The sequence below is a fragment of the Xenopus laevis genome, chromosome 1L (genome assembly GCF_017654675.1).
Source record: "Xenopus laevis strain J_2021 chromosome 1L, Xenopus_laevis_v10.1, whole genome shotgun sequence".
Taxonomy (NCBI): domain Eukaryota; kingdom Metazoa; phylum Chordata; class Amphibia; order Anura; family Pipidae; genus Xenopus; species Xenopus laevis.
This window is the reverse complement of record NC_054371.1, coordinates 106378099-106393532: the sequence shown is the minus strand read 5'-3', so window position 1 is coordinate 106393532 and position 15434 is coordinate 106378099.

Sequence of the window (15434 nt, the reverse complement as noted above, 5' to 3'; positions counted from 1 at the left end):
TTATCTATTTGTGACTGTTTTTCATTTAAACTTGAACTTTCACCTTTTTATGTCTTTCTAAAGCAGCACTGGGAACTAGAGTCCTGTGCGGAACCAATTTCTAAGACCCGGACCAGACCTGAACCCGCAGCCCGAGACCCGAACCGCAACCCGCATATTTAGCCACTTTGATCCCCGACCCGGACCTGGACCCGCAACTGCCTTATCCGCAACACGCAACGCACCGAACACCATGAAAAAAGGAAGTGACTGCTGCAAACCGGAAGGACGTCATCAAAGGTGGGCGGGACAGAAACAAGTTTCATAAAACTTTAAAAGGAGTAAAATATAGACAATATTACATAAGATAAGACATTTAGATGAGACTCGCAACCGGACCCCCAGACCCTCGGGTATACCCGCACCTGAAAATCCTCCTCTCATTCTGCAGGGTGCCTGCTTTTTTTGCGGGTAACCCGTGGGTACCCGACCTGCTGCAGGACTCTACTGAGAAAGCTGGCACTGTATATTGTTCTAAATAATACATTAGTTGATACATTTCCTACCTTTGGTCCTGCTGAACAGAATCCCTGAGTTTCATTAAAGGCAACTGATATAATTGATACAATAGTTGCTAATATCCCATAGATGCAGCTGAGAAATGTATCAACTAATGTAGCAAATTGTAACAATTCAGAATCTGCACCTGGATTACTGAGCTGCCAGACATTAACATTAAAATTTAAACTTCAATATGGAAAAACGTTAAAAAAATAGGTCATGTAAAGCAATTGAAAAAACAATCTTTATTTCTGGATCAACCTAAAAACTGAACTGAAAGTGTGTTTGGAAGCTCAACGACCCCTTTAAAACAATGTGACAAAAAGATATAGCATGATATCTCTTTTCGACCAAAAAAATATATATTATAATGACCCACAGTGCATGTAAAGGACTTGCTTCTTTAGTTTCTTCTTTTCTCTCTATATGGTGGGCATGTTATCTGTAAGTAGGACATGACTTGATGATATTATTCTCTGTGTGTATAAATGTAAAACAGAATTTCTGTTTATAAATCTTCAGGTGTTACACTGTTTCTGCTCTAGAACTGATTTGTGTTGCTTTCAAAATCAGCAGCTCAGTCGCTGGAGTAAAATGAGAAATTCTAAACATGGAAAAAATTACTTGATAAAATAGATATGCTGAGAGAAATAAGTTGCAGGTCTGCACCAATGTTTGCCAAAAAGATAATTAACTTTGGCTTTGATTTGTTACCTTGGATGTCTATGTCAGTGTTTCCTTTCTAATAAAATCACAACAGCATTGAACCAATTAGCACTACAATCACCACTGACCTATATGATATGACTGCCTGGATGGACAGAATCCTTTCAGGAAATAGGCACACAGTGACAGTCCTCTTAATTTGTTGTCCATATTAAAAACTTTTTCATCTGAATGATGAATGAGACAGAGCTGGAGTGTATGTCCAGGAAAATACTTGCATTTTCACAGTCCATGTTACCTGTCTCCAATTAAGGCAGCAAGTGTAAAGTGTAAATATAGAGCTTGCCACAGTTGAGGCAAAGTCTCACTCTTTGATATGTCCCTAAAAATCCCATATAATAGGATAAATGGGGAGTGGCGGAATTGAGTTTCACTCTTGAATAAATATGCCCCTAAGGTTAATACCAGATGCTTTTGTATAAAGGATCCACAAATATTCAATAGATCTTATAATGCAAAAATTGTACCCTCCCAATCTGCTTTCTGTAATAAATCAGAAACTGTAAGATCAGAAACCAAACTTAAGTAGGGTTGCCACATGACTGGTGTTGTGTTGGTCTAGTAAAGGGATACTTAATAATAGGGAAAAAACAGATAGCAGCTTGCATGATAGATGGCAACCCTACTCAAACAGCTGGAGATATGGAAACTGCTGTAATATCCAAGTGTAGATTTCAACATTAGATGCTATTACCTATGAATTCCAGACTCACTGTCTTTTCTACTAGCAGGCAGGTTTGTTGTTTCTTGTGCAAAGTAGCCAGGGATATAGTTAGCTTTGGAGTATCCTGCTAAATTGCCTGCAGAGAAAGGTTGTCCAGGCAACCCTGGGATTTTGCCAGACAGATTTAAACAAGTCAGTAGGTGTCGAAAGCAGTACAATTCTGCTGCATATTGGAACAGTGACAATAGTAGGTTAATGCTTAACTCGTTTATAGTTTATAAGTAATTAATGACCTACTTTCAAATCATGTTATCATGGTCTGCAGGTTTTTTTTTGGGGGGGGGAAGTTGGGGACTGCCAGCAAAGTCATCAATCAAAATAAAGTAAAATACTTATTTTAAATTATTATTTCTCTGAACATCTAGCACCTGCATAGTATTAATGACATGAATGAGCTAAAAAACTCCACCAATTGATCAGCAGGTAACATTTACTAGTCACCTGTCTACATAGCTGCACAGTTAAATCTGGTTGAAACTAGGGTTGCCACCTTTCTGGAAAAAAATACCGGCCTTCCTATATATTTTTCTTTTTTCCCTACTAATATCATTGGGATCAGCCATTAATTTTACCGGCCAGGCTGGTAAAATACCGGCCAGGTGGCAACCCTAGTTGAAACACACACACCCCACCATACCCTCACATAATATACCCAAATCTATAGTAACTATAAAATGTTGTATCACAATAACCTTTGATATTATGCCTGTCCCCCAAGCCATTCTTAAATGCATTAACAGAACCAGCCATCACAACATCACCCTGCAGTACATTCCACAACCTCACTGTCCTCACTGTGAAGAACCCCCTACGTTGCTTCAAATGAAATTTATTTTCTTTTAGTCTGAAGGGGTGGCCTCTGGTGCAGTGATTCTCTTTATGGGTAAAAAGGTCCCCTGCTATTTGTCTATAATGTCCTCTAATATACTTGTAAAGTGTAGTCATGTCCCCTCACAAGTGCCTTTTCTCCAGAGAAAACAACCCCAACCTTGACAGTCTACCATCATAATTTAAGTCTTCCATCCCTCTAACCAATTTAGTTTCACGTCTCTGCACTCTCTCCTGCTCATTTATATCCCTCTTAAGGACTGGAGTCCAAAACTGCACTGCATACTCCAGATGAGGCCTTACCAGGGACCTATAAAGAGGCATAGTTATGTTTAAATCCCTTGAGTTAATGCCCTTTTTATGCAAGACAGAACTTTATTTGCTTTGTTAGCCACAGAATGACACTGCCTGGAATTAGACAACTTGTTATCAACAAAAACCCTTAGATCCTTCTCAGTTAAGGAAACTCCCAATACACTGCCATTTAGAGTATAACTTTCATTTATATCATTTTTGCCAAAGTACACAGCCTTGCATTTATAAACATTGAACCTCATTTTCCATATTGCTTGTCATGGGTTACTGACCATGGACAAATTTGCACACTGTTAATAAATCACAATTTAATGTTTCAGTATTTGATACATCTGCCCCTAGCTGTAATGTTTGAGGTGAGGTTTGTTCCTTGACAAGTCAAGAAATGTTGGCCAAGGCTATGCTGACACGTGTAAGGAAAGGTTTCATCTGTGGACCAATACATAAGAGAAAAGTATCTTCTGAGGAACATTGTGGTGCTGTACAACCTAAATGGCACTGCATATTCAGTCATGTACATTAGGCAACTCAAATATGTTTGTCCAAAGCCTGTAATCACGTGTAGGAAAACTGTCTGAGCAGGTCACTAACTTCTATCCATCTTATTATTTGATATAATGTTTTAACTTTGTATATTCTATATTAATGCCCACTAACTACCACTAAAAATACAGATATAGTATCTCTTAATCAGAAGCCCATTATCCAGAAAGCTTTGAATTATAGGAAGGCCAACTCCCATAGACTAAATTTTAAGCAAATAATTCCAATTTTTAATATTTATATTATATTTGTAATAATAAAATGGTACCTTGTACTATATAATGAATCCATATTTGTGGCAAAACAATCTTTCTGGGTCTATTTAACATTTACATGATTTTTTAGTAGACTTGAGGAATGGTGACCCAAATTACAGAAATACAGTACATCACAAATTACAGTAAGACCCCAGCTAGTTCTGAGATTAGGAAACCATACTCAGAAGCAGACACCTGGTTGAAACCAAGAGTGCAGCCTGTATCAAACATACTGAGTAGGGATGCACCGAATCCACTATTTTGGATTTGGCCGAACCCCCGAATCCTTAGCGTAAGATTAGGCCGAATACCAAACTGAATCTGAATCCTAATTTGCATATGCAAATTAGGTGTGGGAAGGGGTAAACATTTTTTACTTCCTTGTTTTGCGACAAAAAGTCACGTGATTTTCATTCCCGCCCCTAATTTGCATATGCAAATTAGGATTCAGATTCAGTTCGGCCAGGCAGAATTTGGCCGAATTCGAATCCAGCTGAAAAAGGCCAAATCCTGGATTTGGTGCATCCCTAAACTGAGTGTATGTTCGTTTCAGCTACTATGATGGCATATTTAGCCATGTAGGTAGAGCATGTGTAGAGTGAAAACACAGATGTGTATTAAAAGACAAAAAATCAGACTGAGCTGTATTCTGACTAATAATAATTGTGATAAATGTAATACGGTAAGTAAGCAATTATGCATAATTTTGTTTAATTAAAGATCATCACCAAAATGCTGATCGGCTTTGTCAGCCCTCCATGGAAGCTATCAACTAAAGAGTAGAAAAATCATATAATGTCTTTTATTGAAGAGAGCAAATAATAAGAGAGATAGAAAAATGCAAATCTGAAACCTGAGGGGGGGGGATATATACAGGAATGAGGTCTGTTATTTGGAAAAATATGAGCCCTAAATGTTCTATTCTGCAATCAGTTGTCACTGCAACACAAATATTTCCATCTAACCAATGAATCCTAACAATTAAATAACCAGACTAAATACCAAAACTTATGGAAAAATAAGAGGGACCAGAGGTCACAGCTTTATTAAACATTTAGTATATTAAGTCCCCTCTACCAAATGTGGCCCAGTTGACATCACATGTAATTTTTTGAGAGCATCCACCAAGGAGGAGTGCAGAGCCCTTTGCCCTGCTCTCCCTGGTTTCTCTCTTCTCAGTGCGTCTGGTGGTCCATACCTCAGGTTTCCGTGCAAGCCTAACCATACGATCACAGCCTGCTAGCCTGGGCATAGCCCCTACATCAGGGGTCCCCAACCTTTTCACCCGTGAGCAACATTCAGATGTAAAAAGTGTTGGGGAGCAACATAAGCATGAAAAATTTTCCTGGGTGGTGCCAAATAAGGGCTGTGATTGGCTATTGGTAGCCCCTATGTGGACTGGCAGCCTACAGGAGGTTCTGGTTGGCTGTACATCTGGTTTTCATGCAACCAAAACTTGCTTCCAAGCCAGGAATTAAAAAATAAGCACCTGCTTTCAGGCCACTGAGAGCAACATCCAAGGGGTTGGGGAGCAACAGTCACATAAACTGGTATATTTACCCTTCTTGTTTATTTCTGGTTTCCGACCCCTTGTTTCCATCCAAAACAAAATAGTCAGTCAATCCAAGTAGGTGGGGAAAGAAACCAATCAGCGCAGGTGTACTGCTGCAATGTGCTTTTATTGAATACACGACATGTTTCGAGCTTAAAAGCTCTTTATCAAGTGTGATAAAGAGCTTTTAAGCTCGAAACATGTCCTGCCCTACATTCTGGCTCTTTCTCTGTCCTGCATCATGAGCATCCGTCAAGGATGAGCCCTTTGCCCTGCTCTCTCCCTGGTTTCACTCTTCTTAGCTCATCCCTTGGTGGTTCATACCCCAGGTTTCCACGCAAGCCTGACCGTATGTTCACAGCCTGCTAGCCTGGGCATAGCCCCCATTCTCTGACATATCTCTGTCGTGCCACATAAGTATCCATCAAGGAGGACCCCAGAGCCCTCTGCCTACTCTCCCTGTTGCTTTTTTTTCAGTGCACCACTTGGTGGTCCATACCACAGGTTTCTGCACAAGCCTGATCATATGATCACAGTCTAGTAGCTTGGCATAGCACCCACTCTCTGGCACTGTATGTCTTGCTGCATTCTGCTGCTTCGAGTTCTGATGTACATTCTGCCACTCCTGCTTGTGACCTCTGTCCTCAGTAACATTATTTTTTTATTTAAATAAAATCCTTCTAAATACCTTTATTATTATATGTTTCTTTAAAAAATTGCAATATAAGAAGTGGTTTTTGAATAAATAATATTACACTGAGTTATGGGCAAAGCTGAATCCAAATCTAGTAGGAAGGATACGATCAGCCACACCTAAATGTACTGAAAACAGGCCTGTTAATCACCTCATTGGCTAGACATTACTCCAGCCACAACTGAGGAAGCGATCTGTCACAAACACTGACACACAGGATTTATATTTTCCCTAGTGTAGTTCCCCTTTATTGCCATTTCTTTATAGAGTACAACAAAGCATAGGTGAAGCCTATGGGAATTGAGAGAGAAACCTAAGGTCTATTGCAAACACCAGTTTGTGGGCATCCAAAATTTTGCTGAAATTCTAAATGCTAGCTGTGTTGTACTTGGTGAGTTTGTGTCATTTTCTTCTCAACTATTGTGTTACCATGCAATGCTAAAAGAGCTGCAAAGCTGTTGCTGATAAGATGTATGGAAAAAGTGCAATAATGAAACACAGCAGAGTATAAATAAGTAATAGCCCACATAGTGAAATTTTTGTGCCTAGTGAGTACTTGTAATGAATCTGTACTGATATCTGGGAAAGCAATTTCCAGTAATTCACAATAAAAGCCTCTTCATAGTTGATGACAATTTATAACATACGGTACATAACTACTAGCTGTCTTGAAATCTGTAATTCTTTACAAAATTCTACTACAGTTAATTCAATCATTGTTATTCATTCATAATGATTTGCTTCTAAACATGCACTTTTAATTGGCTGGATGCATAAGCAGCTACAGCTCTAAATTGAGTATATTGATTTTGGGTGTTCGGCTAAAGCAGATAATAGCAATATGTCATGCATAATAGTACAGATATTTACTGTATACTGCTACAGTAGATAGAAAAAATCCCCACAATACTAAAAAAAAATCCTTGCTTAGCGGGCTATTAAATACAGCCAAAATGCTATATAAACTATCTTGAATACCCTCTTGGATAATTCGTAGGATAATGTGCTCCCATCCACTCCTTCTTACAAGTGCATTGACAGGCATGTGAGCGTACACGGAGTGGATTTCTAAGCAAAAAATAACCAACAAAATGTGAGCATTATTTTCGCAAAAGCCACCCTGTGTTTGTACACAGACTGATGCATGCCTGTCAGTGCACTTGTATGAAGGAGTGGATGGGAGAGCATCGCGATGATGAATTTAAAAAGTTTTTAGGCTGGTGGCATATAAGGCTAATCATTGGCTTTTCTTTGGCTTTGATTTCTTTGCAGGAGGAGAAAAGCCAATTAAGAGATCAGTAGCCTAGACGACCGAAGAAAATGATTAACTCAATAGTCTCAAACTGAAATGATTGAGATGTGTACTAGTCGAATAAATGTAATGGGCACCTATTACCTAAAATTAGCTTCTTCCACCAGAGGAGCAGGCTAATAGAGCTTACACCAGATGGAGGAAATAGTAGTATTTTTCTAACAAATGCCACCTATCGAGTGCTTCTAGTACGGGAGGCCATGTTATGGCATACAGATGTGCATAATTAGCGCTTGCCCCAGCTTGCTCACTACATGTGACCTAAATTAGTCTTCCCCTGATCCTACATCACACGCATGTGCATAACTAGCGAGCTGGAGCACTCACTCATTATGCACATTTGATTACATTACAAGACCAGGCAATTGTTCTCACTGACAGTGTTCTCATACTTTGACATTACTCAACGAATTGAAATAGGCTTTATCTTTTATCCAAGTCAGCAGAAGGCTTGTTCATAATGCTGGATCTCAAGAATTGGCTCCAGATATATGCATATATTTATATAAAATAACATTTTATTTTGGCAATTAAATGGGCAGTGAAACATATATATATCTTTCTATCTGCATTTGATCAGAATGTGTATTGTTATATAAAGTATGTTTGATGTATTTCATTTGACTTTTCCTGGGTTTTGTAATGAAGCTTGGCTTTCTGCTTGATTATGCAGAAGCACATTTATGTACTTTTTTAAAGGCTATTTTTAAGGGCAGATTTATCAAGGGTCGAAGTGAATTTGAAGGAATTTTCAAAGTAAAAAAATTCGAAATTCAAAGTAATTTTTTGGATACTACGACTTCAAACTTACTTCGAATTAGATTCGAAGTAAAATAGTTCGAATATTTGATAATTGAAGTACTGTCTCTTTAAAAAAACTTTGACTTCAATAGTTCACCAAATTAAACCTGCCGATGTGCTATGTTAGACCTTCTAATGCATTTTTCTAAGTTTTTTGTAGTCAAAGTAAAATCGTTCGATCACTGAAATAGTTCGAATCATTTGATTCGAATGATTTAATCGTTCGATCGAAGGATTTTACTTGACCACAAAATGGTCAAATTCAGTAAAAAAAACTTCGACTTAGATATTCGAAGTCGGAGTATAGATTTAATTTTATACCTTTACAGTATTAGACCTAAGATATGAAGATCCATGTTATGGAATGATCCGTTATTCGGAAAGCCCCAAGTCCACCGCCCAGCCACCCAAGAAATTTGCTTGAGTCCGGAGCACTAGGGACTAGGTACTGCTACAAACAAAGGATGTGCGTGATCCTGTGGGAAGGCCCATGCCAACCTCTGTGAGCCCTCAGGGGAAATCCGGCCCTGTGAATCACACAATTGCATTGAAAACCTTTGGCATCTCGGAATAAAGATTGCTCTTTAGGATTAAGGGAGTTATGTAATAAAAGACACTAAGTTTGCCCAAGAGCAGTAACCAATAGCAACCAATCAGCAGGTAGCCTTTACTGGTCCCCTGTTTAAAAGCAGACATCTTATTGGTTGCTACTGGTTACTGCTCCTGGGCAAACTTTGTGCCTTTTATTACATATGGGGGAAAGTGCCTTCACAGTTGGCTATAAGTTCAGGTTCCCCTGAGCACTGCACACAATTCATCAGAATTCACTTCATGCCAATTGCTAGTGCGATAATGAGCGTTAGACCCAAGAACAGGTATGGGACCTGTTATCCAGAATGCTCAGGCCTGGATTTGTGGCGAGGCCACAAAGGCCCGGGCCTAGGGTGGCACATTTTTAGGGGTGGCATGCTGCCCAGCTGCATCGATGCACCTCACCAGGAGAAGCAGCGCTGGAAGCAGAGGAGCTGGAGATACTGTAAAACTGTCGGGGGTGGGCACAAGAGGCAGCTGACCTCGGGCCGCAGAGTTTAGAAATCCGGTGCTGAGAATGCTCGGGACCTGGGGTTTTCCAGATAAGGGATCTTTGTGTAATTTGGATCTCCATACTTTGTTTACTAGAAAATCATTTAAACATAAATAAAAGCCAATAAGATTGTTTTGCTTCCAAGGATTAATTATATCATAGTTCGGATCACGTACAGGGTACTGTTTTATTATTACAGAGAAAAATTTTAAAACAAATTTTTAAAAATTTGAATTATTTGATTAAAATGGGAGATGCCCCCCCCCGTAATTAGGAGCATTCTGGATAATGGTTTTCCAGATTCCATACTTGTACCTATAATGAATAGTAGAAAGAGCAGTCAGCACGACTTCTTACACCTTTCTTTCTTTTAAGTTGTGGTGCAGGTTCCCCAGTGGTCAATATTGAAGAAATTGTAATTGAACAGCACCACTCAGTCTTTGTAATGCCTTTATTGTAGACTTCTGGGCATCACAGCAACGTTTCAGGCCTCAAATGGCCTTTTTCAAGCCCAGCTTCCTATAATGAATAGCAACAATTTGCACAATGGCTGTGGCCATCTTTATGTGGACACACCTGTGCTTTATAAATGAGCAGGGTTTTACATATGAGCGGTTTTATGCAATATCTTTTTATAGAGACCTACATTGTTTGAGGGCTATAGTTTTCCTTTAACACTGATGGCACTGTTTTGATGAAAGTTTTGATTATTCTGAATAAGTACATTCAATACTATGCCTTAATCTCTAATTAGATGATGTTTAAGGTAAAGCTTTTGAAATTGTTGGAAGCCTTGTGGGATGCATTGAATGTTTAATAACTTTTAATAACTTTTTAAGTATCATTTTCCCATCAGTGTCAGCTCTCGTTTCCTTATTTCTATTTCTAATTGTCTTTCTAGAGCATGACATCTTCGAATTAAAATCTTTCAGAACAGTTGTCATATAAACTGCTATATTCTGTTCCATTTTAAGTACAATGTTAATCGTTAGGAGGGAAATGTTCCTAATGCTAGATGATTGATACCCCAGTGGAGCACAGTAATAGAGTTAAATTGATTATATAACTCTTTCAAATTAATAGCGATAGGATTCCTTTTTAAAGGGGTAATGCACCGTTACATTATTTTTCACTATGACATAGACAGTGATATTTTAAGATTATTTGCAATTGGTCTTCGTTTTTTGTGATTTTTTAAATTATTTTGCTATTATTCAGTATTTTGTATTCATATATATTTAAATTCCACAATTTGAATATATTCAAGAAACAAAAGAGCATCATAGTAATCACAATATCAATGTGTATAAAAAGCGCAGAGGACATAGATTTCATCCTTAAAGGGCACCTATCACCCTCAATTTGTTTCCCTCCCGTGTGGGCAGCTTAGCTCTCATGGAGTGCAGGCTCTAATAGTCTGTACCTTTGGTGGGGGAAACAATATGCGGATGACAGTTGTCCTTTCAGCGCTAGGTACACAGTGTTTGGATTGCAGCCGACATAATCTACCGGTTGTGTACGGGATCACCATAAAAAGTGAAAGATCACATTAAAGGGGTGTTCACCTTTAAGTTAACTTTTAGTATTTTATAGATTCAAGCAATTCTAGGCAACTTTTCAAATTGGTCTTCATTATTTATTTTTTATAGTTTTATAATTATTAGCCTTTTTCTTGACTCTTTCCAGCTTTCAAAAGAGTGTCGCTGATCCAATCTAAAAAGCAAATGCTCTGTAAGGCTACAAATGTGTGTTATTGCTTTTTATTTCTCATCTTTCTAGTTAGGTTCTTTCCTATTCATATTCCAGTGTCTTATTCAAAAAAATGAATTGCTGCTAGGGTAATTTGGACCCTAGCTACCAGATTGCTTCAAATGCAAATTAAAGAGCTGCTGAATAAAAAGAGAAATAACTCAAAAACCTTAAATAATTAAAAATGACAACCAATTGCAAATTGTCTCAGGATATCACTCTCTACATCATACTAAGGGGGTTATTTACTAAACTCTGAATGCAAATTGGTGATTTCTTTTTATAAAATCTGACTTTTAAAAAAAAAAAATCTGACTTTTAAAAAAAATCAAAATTTTTCAGAATTTACTAAACCCCAAGGATGGAAAAGTCAGACCTGTCGAGGTTGCATATAAGTCAATGGGAGAAGTCCCAATGATTTTTTGAAATGCGCTGGGTTTCGTGCAATACTCAGAAGTTTTCTGAGTATTCAGGTGAAAATTCTGTACAAATCGTGAAAATTGGATGAAAAAATTAAAAAAAAAAAAATCAAATTTTTTTTCCTGCAAAGCAAATTTTCGCGAAATTGTAACAATAAATAAGCATTAAAAAAACCCGAGTGGATTTGATCAGGGTTTGTAGCAGAAAATATTGAGATAAATTAGGACTTTGATAAATAATCCCTTTTATTACTGATTAATTTACACTGACAGACCCCGTCCCACAAAATAGTTTAAATTCTTTATACATTAGTTTCCCTTTAGAGTTTATTGTATATACTTGATAGCCTAGAAATCAAAAATGTTTTTTTCCTGACTGGAGAAATCCAATATACTGCAGCACAATGCAATTTGTGTAAAATTCAAGAGTGCACTTTATTGGCTCAAATGTGAGCAGACATGTGGCAACATTTCGGGCCTCGCAGGACCCTTTCTCAAGTCCTGTTAGGCCCGAAACGTTGCCACATGTCTACTCACATTTGAGCCAATAAAGTGCACTCTTGAATTTTACACAAATTGCAGTGTGCTGCAGTATATTGGATTTCTGCAATTGATTTTCTGACCCGTGGCAGGTTGTAAAAAATACTGCTAGAAGCACCTGATCCGAAAGGATACATCGCATGAGGTAGAGCACTCCATCTTTGTGTGGTTTTTCCTGACTGGAATTATTTTACAACCATAAGCCCAGAAATGTAGTCCCTAAATCAATGATGAAATTAGCCAGGCAGCTTCGTATTAACTGCAGAATAGTCCCTGCACTGTTTCTCTGAAATGTTGCAACAGTAAATAAAATACAATATTTTCATACTTACTCTAATGTTTAATTACACACTATTGATTATCCCTGACAAAACAACCAGTGGACTATTTCATTTTCAAACATCAGCAAAATCCTCTGTCCTTGTATATTTAAGTTAACTGAAAAATAATTGCTCTGAATAAAAGCAGCTGAACTAATCATGTTTTTAAATCCAAGCAACTAATGCTCAAGCTATAAAATGTAATCTCTTTGTTATGAAAATGCAATGATCTGTTTCAATAGTATAAAAGCTAGAAAGTGAAATAGTTATGGAATCCATCTCGAATATACTGTGTATATAGCTATACATATATAGGAACATTCTAATTTGTTTGTCCCATGGTTTGGAAACAAGAAGATATTGGAAATTGAAAACAAAACAGAGCTTAATTATATTTGAATTTTATCCCAGAAGTATAACTGTAAATCTTTGTTCATTAGGGATTAATGTAATGTAAAGGGCTATATGTAAAAGAGCTTCCAAACACTCTGGACTTTATCAGGCTGACACATAGGGGCAAATTCATCAAGGGTCGAATTTCGAGGGGTTAAATCCCTCGAAATTCGACTGGGGAATAGAATCGAATAGAATCGAATAGGCAATTCGGGCGAATTTACGCACTGGCGAATAGACGAATTGGCGAATATTCGCCAGGCGAATAGGCGCTCGATCGAATATTCGCTCAAAGGATTTTCATTCGATCGAATGCCTTTTTATTCGATCAAAAACTTGGAAAACAAGCCTATGGGACTTTCCCATAGGCTTTTAAAGCAATTCGGTAGGTTTTAGGTGGCGAAGTAGGCAGACGAAGTATTTTTAAAAGAGACAGTACTTTGACTATCGAATGGGCGAATAGTCGCAGCGTTTTTGCGCTCGATCCAGTACTTCGACTATCGAATGGCGAATAGTCGCAGCGTTTTTGCGCTCGATCTATTCGAATCATTCTACTCAGGCGAATTTACGCCAATTCGATAGTCGAGGACACAAAAATTCAAAGTTTTTTTCCTTCGAATCCTTCACTCGAAGTTAGTGAATCGGCCCCATACTGTCGAAAAAATTGTTGTTGAGGCCCATCAGGCTCATTTATGATGCCCAGTCGTAGTTATGGTCACAAAGAACTCCACGGTTGTTGTAATCTGCACTATTCTTTAAAGATACTTGTATCTAATGTTACTCCTTGCATTTAAACATTTTGGCACCGATGTACCCTGCCAATCTGTTTGGCAAACACTGCACCTATTGATAATGGGGAAACCAGGAGCTGCCGCTGTGATATTTGACACTAAAGATTTGCAGTGCATTTGCACCCGACTTGTATCTAAGAGCAAGCGCAATTGCAAGTACTTTAACATATTGAACGCAATTGTAACTCCCATTGGTGATGCAATGATACTGGAGATCTGGGGGGAACGCTACATTGATAAACCTGGCTAAAAATAGTAACTAGTGGCATTCATGGCGGCATTCTGGAAAAGAATGTTACATTGTAAGCATGACAACAATCATACATCATGTTCCCCAGAGGCATACAGCAATTTGTCTAAAGCAAAGTGTAAAACAGTGGCCTATTGCTGCCTTTTTATTTGGCATTTTGTACACTGCATTATTATGTGCCAAAGATGCAAAGATGTAGTATACTTTATCACCAGCAGGGGTCAGCAGTAACACTTCATGCATAGCCTGGAGATTTAGATCTTAATCCTAAATATTTAACACAGGTTGCCCAATATAAACCTCTGCAGCCTTTTATAGCTTTCAGACTACTTCCCTTTGCCACCATGTGCACAGCATCTATCCTATAAATATGTATTCTTTGCTACTGCAGAAGCTCAAGGTAAGGTAAAACATTACTTTTTGACATACAAACACACTTTTGTGTTTCAGCAACAATTACAGTCCAGTCTTAATACAGCTGAGATACATGCATCAAACAAAGCAGGAGCTTTTTTAACACACACATTTACAGATCCATATGATATTAACATTAGGTATTTTTATAGGTTGCTGGGGAGAACACGTGTCTAGGTTGACAGTGCAGGTTAAAAAGCAATGGCCCAAACCTAAAAATGACTTCTCATTGTCTAACATTTGGATCGCTATATGTAAAACATATTACTCATAGCAATCCAACTTTTCGGAAAATTACCTTCTTTGGCATTCTCCCAGGACTAAGCTGGATCATGTTTTGTAATTGTTTTACTTACGGATAGGGTTGTCATGCAGTGGCGTAACTGCCGGGGGAGCAGGGGTTGCGATTGGGCCAGGGCCCGCACTTTAAGTTTTCCTGTTGTTTAATCCTGCTTAATCCATAAAGTTTGTTCATTTGTTTGGCAGAAGTTCTTAATTCCAACCCAGTTTGATTTGCCAATAGGTATGTGGTGCCTGGCTGAATTCTTTTAATTAGTCCTGCAGAGTCACAGCAAGAGCTGTGCACTTTTATTCTCTCACTTGTATTAATTTTATACTTTTGCAAAAACCATATATAGCTTCAGCTTTCATCTCCTGATAAGTAAAATGATTATTATCTTGTCTAACAGATAATTTAAAAGATGAGTAAGCACTTCTATGTGTAAATAAAAATAATAGGGACAACCATTTAGAAATATAAAAATAGGGTTACAGGTAAAAACAAGGAAGCTAGGGAAAGGCATTTTGGAGGAATGAAGCCCGTTTAGGGCTGACATGGGGTTAGGCGGGGCCCTCCTTCCCACCAGGTGTAGCCTAGTCTCTCACTCCCCAGCCCCCTGGTAAGAAGAATGGAGGGGGCTAACAGTGGAGGAGAAAAGAGGGACAGGCTAGGGGAGGAGGCAAGGGAAGAAGTGCTGGTTTGGAAGGGTTTTTAAGGGGATGTACAGTAAAATAATTCAGACTTAATTGTGTTTTTTGTTTCCCTCCCTAGGTAAAATGGATCCATTTGAAACAATGGTGCTCCAGGGTGTTTTACGACCAATCGCCTGGATGGGGTCAGGAAGGAATTTTTCTTGTAGCGCTAATTGGCTGAAAAGCGCTAGAGTTTTTGCCTTCCTCTGG